Here is a 23246-nt window from a genome sequence, read left to right as displayed (position 1 = left end):
TTAGTGAGTCTGACCGGAGCTTGTCCTGTCCCTGATGCCCTGCAAGACCCCTGTGACTTGTGGGGCCTGTGCCTCCTGGTGGCTGCTCCCAGCTTAGGAACTCACCGGAGAGAGGATGGCGGCTCTCACTGGAGACTCTGGGTCCTGGCGGTCTCTGGAGGCAGACTCTCCATGTCCACCTCTGTTACTTGGAAGCTGAGAGGATCTGGTCCCTGAGGCCCGGCGGCTCCCCTGAGACTCGTGGGGCCTTTGCCTCCCAGATGGCTGCTCCCGTCTTAGGAACTCACCAGAGAGAGGATGGCTGCTCTCACTCTAATTCCAACTCTTACAACAAAAACAACAGGAAGTGACAATTACTTTTTCTTAATATATTAATTTGAAAATTAATTTTACCAACATATCCTAATCAATTGAAATCCAATAATATGAGGAATTGGAAATTTGTTAATTGTCATCCAATGATCTCTCTAATTTGGTAATTGGAGAAATAGGTCCAACATTGTACAATCTATATACACTGTTACCTTGTTTGTTTGTGACAGTGTCTTTCTGTGTACAATATAAGGGTATTGAAATTTTGCTTCTCCTATCTCAGCCTCTATTAGTAGTATTTTTTATTTCATGCTTTTACACTATACTATGATTTTCAGACCAGCTTATATATTTCAAAAGTATTTATATACCCAAAAGAAACATAGACGGTTAACTAGGGGGGGTGACTTGTCAGAGAGCAACAAAGTGTGATACTGAATGCTTTTCTTGATATTTGTAACTCTTGTATCAATTTGAAGAAGAGGACTTTATAAGTTACTCTTTCTCTGAGATGAATGCTTTTCCAAATTATCACAGCTAATGAACCAAATTCTTATGGTCACCTAATGTCTGTGCCACACTCCAATCAGAGCCATGGTTCATTGAAACAGTTGGTGAATGAAATTATGAATAGACCATCTTAATACCCACACCATTTCTTAAGTGAATGTAACCTGTTCTCTTTTGGCTGAGAATGAAGTCACTCACTCAAGTCAAATAGCTTTGACCATAGCAGGAAGTCTGTATCCAAAAATCGCGCCTACAATTCATTTCTTGGTACAGCAGAACTATCAACTCTCAGCTTAGTTAAGATTGAGGTAAAATCCTTTGGTGATGTGAGGGTCATTGAAATACAGCCTTATTACAATGAAACCCAATGTCTAAAAATTGTTCTTATTTGGGCTTGTACCACAGTATGAGCCAAGATTTTAAACTCTACTAAATACAATCAAACAAAAAGACTTTATATATTCATATTCATTTAAGAAAATACTAGTAGTGATGTATAATTTTTAAGTATACAGCTAATATGTTTGGAGTTATTTAAAATTTATATTGAGAAAAATGTATTTTCACTATTGCTGTAAATGAGCATCTACATAAGACTGTTAAATTGATTGTTGTTTTATATGAAACATCTTTTATAATACTTATTTTTATTGTTATAATATTTTATAAATTTTAAGGATTATGACAAAAAAGATATTGTAGATATTGAAGGGGGGGTCTATGGGAGCAGTGGTGGTACAGAAGGGGAACAAGAATATGATTCAATTCTATATAATTAAAATATGTTTTTAAATGTTAACAAATTCAGATAAATTGAGATCATGTAACTTTTCTCATCATAATTCAATAAAAGTTTAAAAAAAAGAAAAAAAAGAAACCTGCTTTTTAATTAGTACTTTTTTCTCCAGTTTTGTGGGTGAGGGAGGGTCTTTGTTCTCATTAGACAGGAGGGGAGACTTGGGAGGAATAAGAATAGGAATCTTGGGGTGTTTGAATTATGATTTCTAAATTTTCAATAGCATTACTTTCAAATAAAATCAGATATACCGACTTCTATTTCCTTAGGGGACTAGGGCCTATTTAGATAGCTTACCTACTCTTGATTTAAATTTAATATGTAGTATCTTTCTAGGAAATCATCTGTTTTGTCCAGATTTTCCAGTTTTGTTGAGAATAGGTTTTGTAGAAAGAATTTCATGATTTTTTGAATTTCCTCAGTTTTTGTTGTTATCTCTCCCTTTTCATTTCTGATTTTGGTTATTTGAAAAATGTCTCTGGGCCTGTTAGTTAGTTTGGGTAGTGGTTTATCTAGCTTGTTGATTCTCTCAAAGAACCAGCTTTTGGTTTTGTTGATTCTTTATATAGTTTTCTTTGTTTCTATTTAGTTGATTTGAGCCCTAAGTTTGCCATTTACTGCTGTTTATTTCTCTTGGGTATGTTTGCTTGTTTTTGTTCTACAGATATCATGTGTGCTGTTAAGTTACTATGATAAGATCTCTACAAATTATTCACCAGGGCACATAGTAATATGTATTTTCCTCTTAGTACTGCATTGCGTCCCATAAGATTGGCTATGCTGTCTTCTCATTTTCATTGAATTCTGGAATGTCTTTAATTTCTTAATTTTTTTCCCTTACCAAGTTATCATTGAGTAGAGAATTGTTCATTTTCCATGGGTATGTGAGTTTTCTGTTGTTTTTGTTATTCTCAAATGGCTGAGAAACACTTAAAGAGATGTTCAAAGTTCTTAGTCATCAGATAAATGCAAATCAACATGACCCTGAGATTCTACCTTACACAAATCAGAATGGCTGTGATAAAAATTGTAGATGACATCATTTTTGGTGAAGATGTGGAGAAAGAGGAACACTCCTCCCTTGCTGATGTCCAAAATAGAAGACTGGATACAAAAAATCATGGTTCATTTACACTATTTAATTCTACTCCACTATTAAGAATGAGGACCTCATGACTTTTAGAGGGAAATGGATGGAACTAAAAACTATAATCCTGAGTGAGGTAACTTGGACTCAAAATGATATACAAGGTATATACTCACTAATAAGTGGATATTAGCCAAAAAAGTACTGAATTTCCAGGATAAAATCCACAGGACTCAAGAATGCTAACAGGCTGAAGGGCCCAAGTGAAGATGCCTCAATCTCACTTGGGAGGGAGATGAAAGCAATCACAAGAAAGAAGAGGGTTTGGGAGAGCAAGGAAGGGACCTTGGGGGGAAAGGCAATAGGGAGAAGAGGGGAAAAGGATCAGGTATTTGAGTGTTGCACTAAAGTCCCAAGGACCAACAGAAATAATCAAAACAGGCAACCTCTGGAGGTAGGAAGTTGGGGGACCCACTAGAAAGTACCAGAGACCTTGGAGGTTAGAGACCTTCAGGACTCTAAGGGAGGGATCTTAGATGAAATGCCTTACAGTGGGGAGAGGAAACTTGTAGAGTCCACCTCTAGTAGAAAGAAAGGGCATCAACCTTAGGGATGAGGCTGCCATTTCAGTCAAAAACTCTAAGCCAGAATTGTTCCTATCTGAAAGAACTGCAGCAACAAATATGGAGAAGAGCCTGAGGAAATGGAGGCCCATTGACAGGCTCAAACTGGGATTTAGCTCAGCAGGAGGCCCCAAGACTTGACACTATTACTAATGCTATGATGAGCTTACAAACAGGCGCCTACCATGACTGCCATCTAAAGGCCCAACAAGCAGCTGAAAGAGTCAGATGCAGATATTTACACCCAACCAATGGACAGAAGCTAGTGACCTCTGAGGTTGAATTAGGAAAAATCTAGAAGAATCTGGAGAGGAGGGTAACCCTTTAGGAAGACCAGCAGTCTCAATTAACCTGGACAACTGGGGTCTCTCAGACACTGAGCCACCAACCAAGCAGCATATACCAGCTGATATGAGACCCCCACCACATATACAGGAGAGGACTGCTGGGTCTGGACTCAGTCAGAGAAAATGAACCTATCACTCAAGAGACTTGGGGACCCAGGGATTGGGGTGGTCTGGTGAGATGGAGGAGCAGACACATCTTCTTGGAGATGTAGGGAGGAGGTGTGGTATGTGGAACAGTTGGAGGATGAATTCTGAGAGGATAACATCTGCACTTTAAAAAAAAAGAAAAATAAAAAAGAAAAAGAAAAAAATCAGACATAAACAGCTTAGAGAAGAAGAGTTTATTTTGTCACATATTTTCAGGTTACAGTTCATTATTGTGGAATAGTCAAGGAGCCAGGTAATTGAAACAGTTGGCCATGTCCATATTCAAGAGTTGAAAGTAATTTATAATTCAATGTATACTGCTCAGCTCTCTATTTAAATCCTTTATTCATTTCAGGATTCAAACCCAAACATTGTTGGTAGAAACTTTCAGGTTTGTTCTTCCCACATAAATAAATGTAATACAGATAATTCCACATGAACATAATTATTGGCATAACTAATCAAAATTATCTCTTATTGACTCTTTCATGTTGTGTCATTTCTTATTGTGTCAACTTGACAATTAGTAGTATTCATCACTACATAAGTCCTTTGCAACAAAGATGTTCTGTCTTTTATCCTACATCATTTTTTTTTGTATTAGCAGATATTGTTTTTGTTTTCTGTTTCTGAATTAAGTTACTGTCAATGATTCATTTAATGAGTGTATGGAAACTATGTTAGTGTTAGAATGATAATTCAATAAATATTTTAAGTAATTGTGAGAGTTTACTCACAGTGCTATTCCAAACTTGATTAAAATGTGTAAACATGTCCTGTGCATTCTAAATGAAATAAGTTCCTTTGAACCCCTGGTGTTGAATTATTTTCTCCATCACTTCATTGACATGTCATATCTCCACAGGTGGTCTAAGATGAAAGTCTTGTTTTCTTCTTTTCAAATTGTTCACCTTTGCAGTGGAAATAGAAAAACACCTTTACTCCTCACCATCAGCTCCAGGACTAAGTCAGACACAACTTCCAGCACAGAAGCCAAATACAAGGATTTCTCCACCTGAGTGGACAATCTCTCCTTTAAATGTTTTTCTATCAACTAAGAAGAAAACAAACAAACATCACTAAATTATAAGTGTTTCAATCTTCAGGATTCATAATGAAATTAGGATGGCAACAAAGTCATTCTCATTACTTTCTGTGTGGTTAGTGTCTACAATTGTACTACAGTGGAAGAATTAGATCTTTTATAAAATATTGTGTATTTCTTACTGATAAATTTAAGATTTTTGCCTAAACAGAGCCCATTTAGACCTTCTCTAACAGTTTGCAATTGTCTTTATTGACCTAGAGTAACTTATACTTATCTAGATATTTAAAAAGAAACCACCAGTTCCTACATCTATTATAATAAATTTGTGAACAAAGGAAGGTTTACCATCCTGCAGAGATAATGACTTTCATAACTTTGTGCAAGGTGTCTATGACAAAGTTATATTCAACTTGGCCTTTGCTCAAGTACACTCCCTTGATTTCTCTCCTCTCTTGCCTCAAAAATGTTGTCTTCCTCCCTTTTCTGTTTGTTCAAGTTTGAATCTGGTCTTTTACGATTTTCAGATAATAGAGGTCACTTTTGAAAAATCAAAAAAACAAAAAAGAACTACATATCCTGTTTGACTGAATGGCCTTCTAAAATGGAAATATACATTAGGTTCTTCATGGAAAAATTTTGCTCAACCTTAAGACAAGTTATAAGCACTAATTTAAGCCTAATGTGCCCCCTCCATTCATCCAACTGTTTTTCTTTAAAGTATGGCACTTGCTCATGTTTTCCCAAACATCTTATGCTCTAGGGGATTATTGCCTCCATGTTCCATCTTATTGTAATTGTTGGCCCATGAAAGCAACTCAGACTCAAATTTTATTTTCCTAGGTTTACTTTTTGGCTTAAATTTCTCTGAAGGAGATGTTTTAAAAGTATTTTCATACCATGAAGTGCTGAGAAGAAAGTATATCCTTTTGTTTTTGGATAAAAAGTTCTATAGATATCTGTTAAGTCCACCTATTGCATAACTTTTGTTAGCCTCATTGTGTCTTTGTTTAGTTTCTGTTACCATGATCTGTCCATTGCAGAGAGTGGGGTGTTGAAATCTCCCACTATTACTGTGTGTGTTGCAATGTGTGCTTTGAACTTTAGTAAAGTTCCTTTTATGAATGTAGATGCTCTTGCCTTTGGAGCATAGAGGTTCAGGTGGGACTAATGGCTCTAGCAGCATATGTATAGCAGAGAATGGCCAAGTTAGTCATCAATGGGAGGTGGGACCCTTGGCCCTGGGAAGGATTTATGACCCAGTGTAGGGGAATGCCAGGGCCAGTAAGCAGGAGAGGGTGAGTGGTGAGCAGGGGGAGGGAGGAGGGAACAGGGGTTAGCTTCTTATTTTATTTTATTTTGTTTTATTTTATTTTATTTTATTCGGAGGGGAACCTGGTAAAAGAGATATTGTTTGAAATGTAAATAAAGAAAACATCTAATAAAAAATAAATAAAGTAATTTTTCACGGTCTATATTATATCTTATTACTATAAATGTCCAGCACTGTGTAAAAGGAGATAGCAAAATTCAAAGTGAATAAAATAGAAATGTGGAATTAAAAAAAAGTATTTTAATAGAGAGTCGAGAAGAGAAAGTAAAAACAGTTTGCATGTTAAATAAATATATATGAACCATAGCAGATCAGGTTTATTTTTCTTTTCTGTAAAGAAAGTACTTTAGTTACTTTATTTGCATATTTTCACATGTGCCAGTTACTAGAAAGGCCAGAAGAGGTTTTTGGATCCAGAACATAATTAGCAGTAAATTAACCAAAGCAAATCATTAGTGTGGAATTCTTCATAGAGGCAGTTGAATTTCAAATATCCATTTTACTGCCTGTGCCACACTTGGTGTCTTGCCAGTCTTAAATTAATTCATAGCTTGTCTCACTGCTCTGCTTGTGATAGATAAAATTAAGTACATATATAAGGAAGGCTTCCTTCAAACTAGAGCTGGCCAAACTAGAATTACTACTCCTTTAGGAATTTAGCCATCATATTTCAACTACTGTTTCCACTTCCTCTATGGGTCAAAGCTACCCTGTCTCCCATCTGCAACATATGCACTCCACCTCTATTTACTTTCAGAAAGGAGCAGGTCTCTAAGGGACAAGAGAAAAACAAAACAAAGCAAGATACAATAAGACAAGTAACAGAAACCCATATCAATGCTGAATAAGATAACCCCAAAAAAGAGAGCAGTCTCATATGCAGGTAAATGAATCAATGAAAGAACTGCTCCCATTTTTAGGAGTCCCTTGAAAATGCCAAGTCAACAAATATAACATATATGCAGAGGGCATGTTTGAGATTCATGCAGTCCCTGGGATTGCTGCTTCACTCTCTGTGAGCCCATGTGAGCTCTGCTGAGATGATACAGTGGGGCATGCTATCCTCATATCCTTCATCACCTCTGACTCATACAATCAATACCTTCTTTTTCTGAGTTTTCTGAGCTGCAAGGGTAGAGACCAGATGGACTCCCCAATTTAGATTATATCTCCATAAAATGTCAGCGTGTAGATCTCTGATTTGACTTTCATCTGCTGTTACAGGAAGCATCTCTAATGATGACTAGACAGGTCACTGATCAAAGAAGATAGAAGACTATTAATAAAAAATAATGTTAGCCTATTATCTACCTATCTATCTATTGTTGAAAAGTTGTTTTTAGTTCTACCTTAGGTCTCTGGGCTATTCAGTTTCCAGCTGCTGGTCATTCATGCAGAGTAGGGCATGGACTCCTTCTCATGATATGGACTTTAATTTAAACCAGACATGGGTGGCCACTTCCACAATTTCTGCACCATCTTTTTAACCCACTTTCTCTTGCTATGTATACTCTTTCTTTGTTGACCAATATGCTGTCAAATTCAGGATCTCATCTAAATTATTGTAACATATAGTTGATATATGAGAAATATAATCTATTATATACTAGTGCATACACACACATATATTTATATGTATACACACACATATATATATATGTATATATGTATATGTGTGTATGTGTGTATATATTCAAAATTTTTAAATTGATTTAGTGGGGCTAAGTTGTATTTGGATTGATCACATTATGTTTGATAAAGTGGTCAATTAGAAAAGGCTAAATTTTATGAAAAGGAATATGAAGTTGGAAGAAGAAATAAAGTTGTTGTCTAGTAGAGCTTACTGGACAGATTAAGTAATGGCTTACTAGCTTGTAATAGCTTGGCTAAGTAATAGCTTGTTATACATTAATATATTGATTCAAACATTAGTAAATCAATAAAAATCCTCATATGTACTGTTTCCTATATGTTTTTGTTTTGTTTTGCTTTCTTTATCAACTTTGTAAAGTCTAGGGTCATATGGGAAGGTGGAATGACTATTTTGAAAATATGATAAATAGGCTGGCCTGTAGTCAAATCTAGAGGCCACTATCTTGATTAGTAATTAATATGAAAATGCCCAGAAAAATAATGTTAGAAGTTTCAGCCCTGGGATCTTAAAGCCTACTCACAGTGATATATTTCCCCCAACAAGGTCACATTTCCTAATACTGCCACATCGTGTGGCTCAATTATATTCAAACCACCATACTCCTCAAGTTTCTTTCTGCCAAAATGCTTATTAAAGCAGTAGAAAATGAACTAGGACATGTAACATAAGGATCTGGAATGCAATGTTGACATAGATTTGCTCTTCAGGTTTTATCTCAAATTCAGAGCAAAAATACATTTGTTTCGTCATGTTTTTGACCCAGAATAAGATAAAAAACAATGTGAAAGTTGCATCTCAGAGGATAAGTTGCCTGCCTAGCATAGAGGAAGCTCTGAGTTCAATACCTACTGCTTTACAAAACAACTATAATCTTAGCACTTAGGATGTAAAGTCAGGAGTATTCTTTTAGTTTTGAAGATGAAACAAATATTTTTTCAATTACCTCTTGCTACAATGACTACCTCCTTAACTTTAATCCTGTGTTGCATTTCTTCCAGAGACAGCAGAGAAATCCATAGTTCCACATAGAACATGGGTTTAGCCCAGACAGGAACATCACTGGAGTCTGGAGAAGAAATTTAGCTGTAGACACTGGACACACACTAGACACATGACACTGGTCAGAGTCACGTCTGCCACTGAGTGATTACTACAAATCAAGACAATTAAGAATGCATCTATAATAGCCAGGAGCAAAAATGTTAGGATTTTCTAGTTCTTCATAACCTCTTGTAAGCACACTTAGACACAAAGTAAGATGCAACTTTTCATTATCATTTCAGTAAGAGTTTTCTTTGTACCTTTAAACAAAGTCAAGGCCTTGGACTTTCACATGTTAAAAAACATATTAAACTCATTTTGTTGGATGTATATTATAGAGAAGGCCTGAGGGCCAGCAGAATAAATGGAAATAAGCATCCTTGGGTGGTGGTATGTGTGTGTGTGTGGCTTCTACAAAGTACCAGAGGTGAAATACTCTGAGGTCTCAAAGGGATTGACCTTAGATAAAATGTACAGGATTGGCGACAGAGAACTGGTAGAGTCCACCCTCAGTAGAAAGACTGGGCATCAAGTGGAAGGATGGGGTTGTCAACCCACAATCAAAAACTCTGACCCATAATTGCACCTGTCTAAAAGAACTGCAGGGACAAAAATGAAGAAGAAACTGAGGGAAAGTGACCTACCCAACTTGGGATCCAGTTTCAGGGGAGGTTCCAAGGCTTGTCATTATTACTGATGCTATGATGTACTTACAGACAGGAGCCTAGCATGGTTGCCCTCTGAGAGGCCCAAAAAGAAGTTGACTGACACAGAAGCAGATACTTATACCCAATGGATGAAAATCAGGGACTCCTGTGGTTGAATTAGGGAAAGGCTGGGAGAAGCTGAGGAGGACAACCCCATAGGAAGACTAGCATTCTCAACTAACCTAAAATCCTGAGATTTCTCAGACACTGAGCTCCCAACCTGGTAGCTGGTATGAGGCTCATGACACATGTAGAGGTGAGGAGTGATTGATCTGTCCTCAGTAAGAGAAGATAAACCTAGCCCTTGGGTGAAAAAAGAAAAAAGAGAAAGAAAAGAAAAAAGGAGAAAAAATGCAGAACTGTGTCAGGAAATGTTATGATTTTTGGTAAATTTTGATTGAGTATTTGAATTAGATTTTTTAAATAATGAAATTTGAATGATATGCTTCAATGTTTTCACATTTGGCCCTTGGTGATCAGGCTCAAATTACTCTGGTCAAAAGAGGATATAAAAATTAAATCTAGGGTTGGCAAGATGGCTCAGTGGGTAAGAGCACTGACTGCCCTTCTGAAGGTCCTGAGTTCGGATCTCAGCAACCACATGGTGACTCACAACCACCCATAATGAGATCAGACACCCTCTTCTGGTGCATCTGAAGACAGCTACAATGAATTAAGCAGGAGCGAGTGGGGCAGAGCAGTGCTGGAAGTGCTGGGTACCAACACTTCCAATTCAAACAGAAGGATCCATTGTGATATGGAGAAGTAATAACTCAGAAGACCATAGATAGAATTAGAGAAGTTTCTAGGAACAGATGCAGAGATATAGAGAAAGATTATAAAGCTCTGTGCCAAAGGTTTAGTGAATAGGGAGGTCCTGTAAGGGTCTAATATGTAAAATAATTATCTCTAAGAAAAATGTAATTAGTGAATTAATCCAGTAATTGTATTTCTTTACAATATACTAGTCCCCAATAACAACAGTGAAAACTAAGATTTATTTCAAACTATACTTCAATAGCTTAGCTGTTAAATGATCTAAGTTAACCTGCTATGCTAATCTTTCTACTTCTTAGTCTCATCCCTTAATACCTGCCTATTATTGTTGATCTGTTTTTTTAGGCTTCAAGAGAATTTCCATTATCTCTCTTTGGATACCATTCAAATGGCACCCTGGTCTAGCCATTGGAGGATTAATATTGATTGACAAGGCAGAGAATAAATGTTAAGAATTATTGGGGGATGGTGAGATGGCTTAGTGGTTAGAGCTCTGACTGCTCTTCCAAGGTCCTGAGTTCAAATTCCACCAAGTAAATCGTGGCTCACAACCATTTGTAATGCAATCTGATGCTGTTTTCTGGTGTGGCAAAAGACAGTTACAGTGTACTTGCATATAATAAATAAATAAATCTTTAGAAAATTGCCTACATAAACTTGAAAAAGGATATTCATGGTATAAATATTAAAATATCATATCCAGATTGAAATAAAATATAAGCACATTGAATAACACAAGGGCAATCTTTATATGGTGTACAAAATACAATGCCTACACTAATTAAAGAAATCCCGTTCTTAATAGAAAGGAATGGAAGGAATTGGACTTAATAAGTGAAGAGACCTCTCATCTGAAGAATTGTTTAGATGCTGAGTAGATGGTAATAAAACCTGGCAAATTTGAGAAACACGAAAGACATGCCAGAGCATTGAGTGGTAGCGGTATTTTACAATATGCCAATATTGAGGATAATATTATGAGGATTGGGTGGATCTGGGATCAAAACTATTAGGAAAAATTGAAGAACAATATTTGAGGATCAGAGAGAGATATCAATGTTTAAGAGCACCTCTGCTCTTCCAGAGGACCAAGATGGCTGAACGCTACTTGATTTGGGCAACGTACAAAGTTCTCAGTTTATCCACAACCCTCTTTTTACCTACATGACACAGAACATATGTCTGAACACAAACACATTCAGACATCTAATTTAGAATGAAATACAATCATCGGCTAATAAAATGGGTCACAAGTTCAGAGCACTTGCTTAGAATTCAGCACTGACATGAGAGTTCACATACATCAGAAACTCTAGTTCAAAAAGATCAGATATCTGTTCTCTGCTCTGCAAATTTCTGTATATGTAGTAAACATATGGACACTCAGGCACAACCAAACACATAACAAAATTATTAAATATTTATGTATCAAGAGAAGATTTTTTTTTTTTTTGGTTTTTCGAGACAGGGTTTCTCCGTATAGCCCTGGCTGTCCTGGAGCTCACTTTGTAGACCAGGCTGGCCTCAAACTCAGAAATCTGCCTGCCTCTGACTCTCAAGTGCTGTCAACAGAAGATTTCAAAAATAGACTTTAGAGGCAAATATTGTCATGCATGCCTAATATCTCAGCAGCTGAGGGACACAGTCAAGAAGAACTAGAATTCAAAGCCATTCTGTGCTCTATTACAATTCCTCAAACACCTAAAAATTAAGTCAAATTGCAAGGAGATCAATCATCCCAATGTTAACTGTGGAATGAATACAGAAACCAACTGTAGTTTATGGACACATACATACATTAATCTGCTTCCAAATGGAAAAAAAAAACAAATCATCTGACATATTAGTACAGGATGAGATTCAGAGCATGTTATGCTCAGGGAAACAAGCCAAATAAAGAGAAAATGTGCTGTGCAACCAACATAAAACCATGGGATTGTTCAGAATTATAGTAAAAAGAGAGGAATAGAGTTTGCAGATGAATGGAAACAAAAAAGGAAATATTTTTCTGTATGTAGATATATTCTATTTCTCAGCCTAAAAATGTTCTGTAGATTGACTGAACACTAACTGGAGTAGGATTCTCAAGACATTCCAGGGAGGATTAATATCTTCACCCATGTAACTTTGTTCTGAGGTCAACAAGAATGCTCCCTGTGTCCCTAAATATAACCATCGACAACACTAGAGATATGTTTGACCTAACCAACTACAGACATTTTTTATTAGACTCATGGCATTCCTAGAGCTGATCACGATCTAAGTAAAGTACTTCTCTAAAAAAGAATTTAGCTATTGGATCTATGTCTAGTGCAGGGTTTTCCATGACTGTAATTCTACCATTCCAGGGATGGAGGGAAAGAGAATAGAAGTTCAGTATTAATGGTGGCTACATAGAGAGTTCCAGGTCAGTGTAGAAGACAGTATAATATACACAAACACACTCAGAGAGAAACACACACAACACACAGATACACACACACACACACACACACACACACAGAGAGAGAGAGAGAGAGAGAGAGAGAGAGAGAGAGAGAGAGAGAGAGAGAGAGAAGGTGGAAGCAGGGATAATTTCTGCCTGCACTGTTTACAATGCTAGTTTTATGTGAGAATTTTTTCAGTACTGGTTTTTAATGACCATAGGTTTCCTTCTCATTCAGGTACCGACTGTCTAGGCAGAATTGGTGATTTAGATCAAGGGAGATCCCACAAGGATCAATATACTACTTTAGTAGAATGCTCACCATAGATAGAATTTGAAAACAAACATATAGCACCAAACAATAAAGGGGCCCATGTCTCATTGCCTCTCACCCCATCCCCCCATCAACTCTTTCCCAAGTCTTTTTTCAGTTCTAAGGCCAAGTTCAGTGCTGAAGTGTCAGGATCTGTGTGGCCAATGCTTATAAATTTATTTTTATTTATATTTTAATTATATATGCATATAGAGGTGGTATTATATTCACACAAATGCAAAGCTTCCTGAGATACCAGAAGATGGTGCCAAATTTTCTAGAACTGGAGTTTTATTAGTGATTAGATGCTTTACATTAAATCCTCTGCAATAGCACAAAGATTTTGCCCACTGAACGATCTTTGTGAACATTTATGTGCCTACTATTTTCCTGGGCAATTGTTGAAGTGATCTTATACAAGTAAACTGGCCCTGGGACTGTTTTTTTAATTAGATATTTTCTTTATTTACATGTGATATGATTTCTCCTTTCCCAGTTTCCCCTACAAAAAACAACCAACCAACCAAACAAACAAAAACAACAAGAACAAACACCTGTTTCCTCCCCACTCCCCATGCTTGCCACCACACCCTCTCCCACTTATTGGCCCTGGCATTCTTCTATACTGAGGCACATAAACTTCACAGGGCCAAGGGCCTCTCCTCCCATTGATGATCAACTTTGCAATCATCTACTATACACATGCTGCCAGAGCAATCAGTCCCACCATGTGTACTCCTTGATTGGTGGTTGAGTCCCTGGGAGCTCTGAGGGTACTAGTTAGTTCATATTGTTGTTCGTTCTAAGGTGCAGCAAACCCTTCAGCTCCTTTGGTCCTTTCTCTAACTCCTTCACTGGGGACCCTGTATTCAGTTCAATGGATGGCTGTGAGCCTTTACATCTGTGTTAGATACTGTCAGAGCCTCTCAGAAGATAGCTATATTAGGCTGTTTTGTCCTTCCTTCAGTCTCTGCTCCATAGTTAGGCTCTGCAACTCCTTCTGTGCATATTTTGTTCCCACATTTAAGAAGGAATGAAATGTCCACCTTTTGGTCTTCCTTCTTCTTGAGTTCCTTGTGGAATGTGGGTTGTTCTTCCTGTATTCCAAACTTCTGGGTTAGCAACACAGAGCTCAGTCCAATGGTTGGCTGCTAACATCGACCTCTATATTTGTAAGGCTCTGGCAAGGCCTCTCAGGAGACATATCAGGCTCTTTTCAGCATACACTTCTTGGCATCTACAATAGTGTCTGGGTATGGTAACAGTATATGGGATGAATCCCCAGGTGGAACAATCTCTTGGTGGCCTTTCCTTTAGTCTCTGGTCTACACTTTTCTCCATATTTGCTCTTGTGAGTATTTTCTTCTCCTTCTAAGAACCACCGAAGCACCCATTCTTTGGTCTTCCTTCTTATTGACCTTCATGTTGTCTGTGAATTGTATCCTGGTTATTTGGAGCTTTTGGCTAGTATCCACTTATTAGTTAGTGCATACCATGTGTTTTCTTTTATGATTGGTTTACCTCAACTCAGGATGATATTTTCTAGTTCTATCCACTTGTCTAAGAACTTAATGAATTCATCGCTTTTAATAGCTGAGTAGTACTCCATTTTGTAAGTGTACCATACTTTCTGTATCTATTCCTCTGTATAAGGGCATCTGTGTTCTTTCCACTCCTGGTTATTATAAATAATGCTGCTATGAACATAGTGGAACATGTGTTCTTATTACATGTTGGAGCATCTTCTGGGTATATTCCCAGGAGTAGTATAGCTCGGTCCTCTGGTAGTACAAAGTCTAATTTTCTGAGAAACGGCCAAACTGATTCCTAGAGTGGTTGTCCCAGCTTGCATTCCCACCAGCAGTGCAGGAGTGTTCTTCTTTCTCCTCATCCTTGTCAGCATGTGCTGTTACCTTAGTTTTTAATCCTAGCCATTCTGACTGGTGTGAGGTGGGATCTCATGGTTGTTTGCTTGTTTTGATTTGCATTTCCCTGATGTCGAAGATTTTGAACACTTCTTTAAGGGATTCTAAGCTATTTCCTGTTCCTAAATTGAGAACACTTTGTTTAGTTATGTACCCCATTTTTAAAAGAGTTATTTGATTCTCTGGAGTCTTAACTTGTTGAGTTCTTTGTATATATCGGATATTAGCCCTCTATTGGATATAGGGTTGGTAAAGATCATTTCCCAATCTGTTGGTTGCCTTATTGTCTTATTGACAGTGTTCTTTGCCTTACAGAAGCTTTGAAATTTTATGAGGTCCTATTTATTGATTCTCTTTTGTTTGTTTGTTTTTGTGGGGTTTTTTTTGAGCCTCTATTTTTATTAGATATTTTCTTTATTTACATGTAAACTTCTCCTTTCCCAGTTTCCCCTCTAAAAAACAAACAAACAAACAAAAACAACAAGGAAAAACCACTGTTGCCTCTCCCCTCCCCATGCTTGCCACCCCACCCTCTCTCACTTATTGACCCTGGCATTCCCCTACACTGGGGCATAGAACATTCACAGGGTCGAGGTCCTCTCCACTTATTGATGGTTGAATTTGCAATCCTTTACTATACATGTGCTGCCAGAACAATCAGACCCACCATGTGCAGTCTTTGGTGGGTAGTTGAGACCCTGGGAGTTCTGAGGGTGCTAGTTAGTTCATATTGTTGTTTGTCCTAGGGGGCTGCAATCCCTTCAGCTCCATAGGTCCTTTCTCTAACTCCTTCATTGGGGACTGTGTACTCAGTTCAATGGATGGCTGTGAGCCTCTATATCTGTATTAGTCAGGTATTGTCAGAGCCTCTCAGGAGATAGCTGTATTTAGGCTGGCTTGTCCTTCCTTTAGTCTATGCTCCATAGTTAATCTCTGCAACTCCTTCCGTGGGTATTTGGTTCCCCCTTTTAAGAAGGAATGAAATGTCCACCATTTGGTCTTCCTTAAAACAGCAACCAACAAATTGGGAAAAGATCTTTATCAATCTTATACCTGTTAGAGGGCTAATATCCAATGTCTACAAAGAACTCAAGAAGTTAGACTCCAGAGAACCAAATAGCCCTATTAAAAAATGGGGTACAGAGCTAAACAAAGAATTCTCAATTGATGAACACCAAATGGCTGAGAAACACCTAAAGAAATGTTCAACATCCTTAGTCATCAGGGAAATGCAAATCAAAACAACTCTGAGATTCCACCTCACACCAGTCAGATTGGCTAGGATAAAAGTCTCAGGGGACAGCAGATGCTGGAGAGGTTGTGGAGAAAAAGGAAAATTACTTCATTGCTGGTGGGATTGCAAACTGGTACAACCACTCTGGAAATCAGTTTGGCGGTTCCTCCGGAAATTGGAAATAGTTCTACCGGAGGACCCAGCTATACCCCTCCTGGACATATACTCAAAAGATGTTCCAACATGTGATAAGGACACATGCTCCACCATGTTCATAGCAGTCTTATTTATAATAGCCAGAACCTGGAAACAACCCAGATGTCCATCAAGAGAGGAATGGCTACAGAAATTGTGGTACATCTACACAATGGAGTACTACTCAGCCATTAAAATAAATAAATTTATGAAATTCATAGGGAAATGGATGGATTTGGAGAATATCATCCTGAGTGAGGTAACCCAATCACAAAAGAACACACATGGTATGCACTCTCTGATAAGTGGTTATTAGCCCAGGTGTTTGGAATACAGGAAAACAACTATTTATTGATTCTTGATCTTATAGCATTGGTGTTTTCTCTTCAGGAACATTTCCCCTGTGCCCACATGTTTGAGGCTCTTCCCCACTTTATTTTCTGTGAATTTCAGTGTATCTGTCTTTACGTGTAGGTCCTTAATCCACTTGGACTTGAGCTTTGTACAAGGAGATAAGAATGTGCCCATTTGCATTCTTCTACATGCTGACCACTGTTGAACCAGCACCATTTGTTAATAATGTTGTCATTTTTGCACTGGATGGTTTTGGCTCCTTTGTCAAAGATCAAGTGACTATATTGCATGGGTTCACTTCTGGGTCATCAATTCTATTCCATTTATCTTCCTGCCTGTCTCTGTACTAATGTCGTGTAGTTTTTTTTATCTCTATTGTTATGTAGTTCATCTTGAGGTCAGGAATGGTGATTCCCTATGAAGTTGGGAATAATTTTTGCTATCCTAGATTTTTCTTTCTTTTTTTTTTTAAGATTTATTTATTATTGTATATAAGTACACTGTAGCTATCTTCAGACACACCAGAAAAGGGTGTCAGATCTCATTACGGGTGGTTCTAAGCCACCATGTGGTTGCTGGGATTTGAGCTCAGGACTTTTGGAAGAACAGTCAGTGCTCTTACCCGCTGAGCCATCTCTCCAGCCTGCTATCCTAGATTTTTGTTATTCCAAATGAATTTCCAAATGAAATTGCAAAATATTTCCATCTTTGTGAAGAATTGAGTTGTAATTTTGATGGGGATTGCATTGAATCCGTAGATTGCTTTGGGCAAGATGGCCATTTTTACTATATATTTTATTTATTTATTCATGTATTTATGTATATATGTATTTATTTATATTTATTAGGTATTTTCTTTATTTACATTTCAAATGTTATCCCCTTTCCCCAGAAATAATTCCAATTCACTCCCCCTCCTCCCCTTCTCCAACATATCCTCTCCTGCTTCCTGGCCCTTGTATTTCCCTACACTTGGGTATAGACACTTCACAGGACCAAGGGCCTCACCTCCCATTGATTACCAACTAGGTCATCCTCTGCTACATATGCAGCTGGAGCCATGAGTCCCACCATGTGTATTCTTTGGTTGATCTTTTAGATCCTGGGAGCTCTGTGGGGTACTTTTTAGTTAATATTGTTGTTCCTCCTATGTGTCTGCAAATCCCTTCCACTCCTTAGGTCCTTTCTCTAGGTCACTCATTAGGGACACTGTGCTCAGTCCAATGTATAGTTGTGAGCCTCTACTTCTGTGTTTTTCTGGTACTGGCAGAGCCTCTCAACAGACAGCTATATCAGACTCCTGTCAGCCATCTCTTGTTGGAATCCAAAATTTTGCCTGGGTTTCGTGATTGTATATGGGAGAAATCCCCAGGTGGGACAGTCTCTGGATTTTCCTTACTTCAGTCTCTGCTCCACACTTTGTCTCTGAAAATCCTCCCATGGGTATTTTGTTCCCCTTCTAAGAAGGGTGGAAGTATCCACCCTTTGGTCTTCTTTCTTTTTTGGTTTCTAGTGGTTTGTGGATTTTATCTTGGGTATTCCAATGCATACTATGTGTGTTCTTTTGTGATTGGGTTACCTCATTCAGGATGATATCCTGCAGATCCATCCATTTCTCTAAGAATTTCATAAATTCATTGTTTTTAATAGTTGAGTAGTACTCCATGGTGGAAATGTATTACATTTTATGTATCCATTCCTCTGTTGAGGGACATCTGGGTTCTTTCCTATTATCAATAATGCTGCTATGAACATAGTGGAGCATATGTCCTTATTATATTTTGGAACATCTTCTTGGTATATTCACAGGAGTGGTATTGCTGGGTCCTCTGGTACTAGTATTCCAATTTTCTGAGAAAACCCCAAACTGATTTCCAGAGTGGTTGTACCAGGTTGCAATCCCACCAGCAAACACCATCAAAATTCCTACTCTATTCTTCACAGAGTTAGAAAGAGCAATTTACAAATTCATAAGGAATAATAACGAAACTAGGATAGTGAAAACTATTCTCAACAATAAAGGACTTCTGGAGAAATCTCCATTCCTGGCCCCAAGCCGCATTACAGAGCAATTGTGATAAAAACTGCATGATATTGGTACAGTGACAGGCAGATAGATGAATGGAATAGAATTGAAGACCCAGAAATGGACCTACACACCTATGGTCACTTGATCTTTGACAAAAGAGCTAAAGCCATCCAGTAGATCAGTAGATAAAAGATAGCTTTTTCAGCAAATGGCAGTTAACATGTGGAAGAACATAAATTAATTCATTCATATTTCCTAGTACAAAGCTCAAGTCCAAATGTATCAAGGAACTCCACATAAAACCAGATACACTGAAACTAATAGAATAGAAAGTGGGGAAGATCCTCCAGCACATGCGCACAGGGGAATATTTCCTGAACAGGACACCAGTAGCTTATGCTCTAATACCAAGAATTGACAATTAGGAGCTCATAAAATTGCAAAACTTCTCTAAATCAAATGACACTGTCAGTAGGCCAAAATGGCAACCAACAGATTGGGAAAATATCTTTACCTATCTTACATCTGACAGAGGGCTAATATTCAATATATATAAATAACTCAAGAAGTTAGACTCCAGAGAACCAAATAATCCTATTAAAAATGTGATACAGAGCTAAACAAAGAATTTTCTTTGAGTTTGTTTATAATGTTAATTACGTTGATGGATTTTCATATTTTGAACCATCCTTGCATCACTGGGTGAAGCCTTCTTGATCATGTTGGATGATTGTTTTGATGTGTTCTGTAATTCTGTTTGCAAGAATTTTATTGAGTACTTTGCATTGATATTCATAAGGCAAATTGTTCTGTTTTTTTTCTTTGTTAGGTCTTTGTGTGGTTTAGGTATAAGAGTAATTGTGGCTTCATAGAACGAATTGGGTAGAGTACATTCTGTTTCTATTTTGTGGAATAGTTTGAGTAGTATTGGTATTAGGTCTTCTTTGAAAGTTTGATAAAACTCTGTACTCAACCCTGGGCTTTTTTTGGTTGGGAGAATATTAATGACTCTTTCTATTTCACCAACAGATATGGGACTGTTTAGATCATTGATCTGACCGTGATTTAACTTTGGTACCTTGTATCTGTCTAGAAAATTCTCCATTTCATGCAGGTTTTCCAGTTTGGTTTAGTAAAGGCTTTTGTAGTAGGATCTGATGATTTTTTTTGATTTCCTCAGTTTCTGTTGTTATGTCTCCCTTTTCATTTCTGATCTTGTTAATTAAGATACTGTCTCTGTGTCCTCTACTTAGTCTGGACTAAGGATTTATCTATTTTGTTGGTTTTCTCAAAGAGCCAGCTCCTGATTTGATTGATTCTTTGTATAGTTCTTTTTGTTTCTATTTGGTTGATTTCAGCCCTGAGTTTGATTATTTCCTGCCTTTGACTCCTCTTGGGTGAATTTGCTTCTTTTTGTTCTTGTGCCTTCAGGTGTGCTGTCAAATTGCTGGTGTATGCACTCTCCAGTTTCTTTTTGTAGGCACTTAAAGCTATGAGTTTTCCTCTTAGACTGCTTTCATTGTGTCCCATATGTTTGGGTATGCTGTGGCTTCATTTTCATTAAACTCTAGAAAGTCTTTAATTTCTCTCTTCATTTCTTCCTTAACCCAAGTATCATTGAGTATAGTGTTGTTGTTGTTAAGCTTCCATTTGTATGTGGATTTTCTATTGTTTATGTTTCTATTGAGGAACAGCCTTGGTCCGTGATGATCAGATAGGATGCACAGAATTATTTCAATCTTCTTGTATCTGTTGAGGCCTGATTTGTGACCAATTATATGGTCAGTTTTGGAGCAGGTACCATGAGGTGCTGAGAAGAAGGTATATCCTTTAGTTTTAGGGTAAAAAGTTCTATATATATCTGTTAAATCCATCTGATTCATAACTTCTGTTAGTCTCACTATGTCCTGGTTTAGTTTCTGTTTTCATGATCTGTCCATTGCAGAGAGTGGGGTGTTGAAATCTCCCACTACTATTGTGTGCGGTTTAATATGTGCTTGAGCTTTAGTAAAATTTCTTTTATGAATGTAGATGCACTTTGATTTGGAGCATTGAGGTTCAGAATTGAGAATTCATCTTGGTAGAGCATACCTTTGATAAATATCAAGTGTCCCTCCTTATCTTTTTTGATCACGTTTGGGTGAAAGTCGATTTTATTCAATATTAGAATGGCTACTCCAGCTTTCTTCTTCGGACCATTGGCTTGGAGAATTGTTTTCCAGCCTTTTATTCTGAGGTAGTTTCTGTCTTTGTCACTGAGTTGGGTTTCCTGTATGCAACAAAATGTTTGTTCCTGTTTACATACCCAATCTGATAGTCTATGTCTTTTTATTGGGGAATTGAGTCCATTGATATTAATAGATATAAAGAAAAGTAATTGTTGCTTCTTGTTATTTTTATTATTAGAGCTAGAATTCCATTTATGTGGCTATTTCAATCTCTTGATAGCAAAAATGCACAACAATAACTTTGGTAGTAACTTACAGGAAAATTCAGGTGGCCTTAGCCTCATGCATGCATGGACAGACATGGACTTCTCCTGTCCAAGGACCTGGATATTCACAAGGATAGAGGGGACACATTAGCCCATCAGCTGGCAGAGTTCAAGGAACATCATTTTTGTCTGGAAAGACTTTTCTAACTGCAATTTCAGGCAGCAATCCAAGAGACTTGAATAATATTAATTTAACAACAACTTTATGTTTTTATGGAAAGGGTCTTGCACACAATAGTGAAAAAACAAAACAACAAAAAATTATTGGCTTAAATTCACGCTGTTCTTAAAAATAGTTCTATTGATTGTACATTGTCATGGATTTTTAGTTTACAATTTTATTTTGTATTCTTGCAGTTTTAAATGGATGCTAACATTAGGAACATAATGTTTTTATGACCCTGTTGCAGATCATCTGAACTATACATACTTCTACATTTTTTTTAAGTTTGGACCAAATTTTATGTAAACAACCTACCCCTTCCTCCACCTCTCCAGTTTTATGGAAATGAGAAAGGGCACTGATATGTTTGGTATTTTCTTTTTACAAAGCTATCTTGGCCCAAGTGGCAATCGAGCTGAAACCAGGGGGTCATCTGAAAGAGAATGAGAGGCAAGAGGTGCAAAGAATGGACAGCAAGTCAAGGAGTCTGGTCAAGCTGACAAATTTTAACTTTTATCAGCATGGTTATATATTCATTGAGGCAGGATAGTGGGTGAGGGGAGGAGTAGGGCCACTTTGTCTTCGGGAAGTGCAGGTGCTCTCAGGATCAGAAAATTGGCTAGTTGAAAAGTTCAGGTTGCTAGGTATCTGTCTATGTGTGATCCATAGCTATGTTGTTCTCGACCAGTTTGGGAGTTAAGCACTTGTGTACAAGACCCATAGATGCTTGATTTCATGGCAGAATGAATTGTGAGATACCTAACTGCAAAATCTATAGCAGGTGTCCATAAAAAAATGGGTAGTTAGACACCTATCAGCAAGATTAATAGCAATTTGTTCTTATCTATGATGGTACTAAATGGATTGCTAGATATCAAACAGCAAGAATAATAGCTATTTGTTCTCAACTGGGACAGTACTTTCCCACTGAGGCAGCTGTTAATTTTTTTTTTATTAGATATTTTCTTTATTTACATGTAACTTTCTCCATTCCTAGTTTCCCCTCCAAAAAACAAAGAAACAATAAAAACAACAAAAACAAACCCCTGTTGCCTCCCCCTTCCCCATGCCTGCCACCCGACCCTCTCCCACTTATTGGCCCTGGCATTCCCCTACACTGGGGCACAGAACTTTCACAGGGCCTAGCTCTTCTCCTCCTATTGATGATCAAATTGCAATACTCTACTATACACATGCTGCCAGAACAATCAGACCCCTCCATGTGCAGTCCTTGGTTGGTGGTTGAGACCCTGGGAGCTCTGAGGGTTCTAGTTAGTTCATGGTTGTTCGTCCTAAAGTGCTGCAAACCCCCCAACTCCATTGATCCTTTCTCTAACTCCTTCACTGGGGACCCTGTACTCAGATCAATAGATGTCTGTGAGCCTCTACATCTGTATTAGTCAGGTACTGTCAGAGCCTTTCAGAAGATAGCTATATTTAGGCTGGCTTGCCCTTCCTTCAGTCTCAGCTCCACAGTTAATCCCTGCAACTCCTTCCATGGGTATTTGGTTCCCCCTTTTAAGAAGGAATGAAATGTCCACCATTTGGTCTTCCTTCTTCTTGAGTTCCTTGTGGAATGTGGGTTGTTCTTCCTGTATTCCAAACTTCTGGGCTAATAACCACTTATCAGAGAGTGCATACCGTGTTTGTTCTTTTGTGATTGGGATACCTCACTCAAGATGATATTCTCCAGATCCATCCATTTCCCTAAGAATTTCATAAATTTATTGTTTTT

General features: G+C 37.7%; 1 pseudogene; it reads left to right on the top strand.

Annotated features, from left to right (window-relative positions):
* Positions 1-23246, top strand: part of LOC116100280 — a 90672-nt pseudogene that overhangs the window by 37286 nt on the left and 30140 nt on the right.

The sequence above is a fragment of the Mastomys coucha genome, unplaced genomic scaffold (assembly GCF_008632895.1).
Source record: "Mastomys coucha isolate ucsf_1 unplaced genomic scaffold, UCSF_Mcou_1 pScaffold21, whole genome shotgun sequence".
In the NCBI taxonomy this organism is placed as follows: domain Eukaryota; kingdom Metazoa; phylum Chordata; class Mammalia; order Rodentia; family Muridae; genus Mastomys; species Mastomys coucha.
This window is presented reverse-complemented; position numbering and strand designations above follow the sequence as displayed.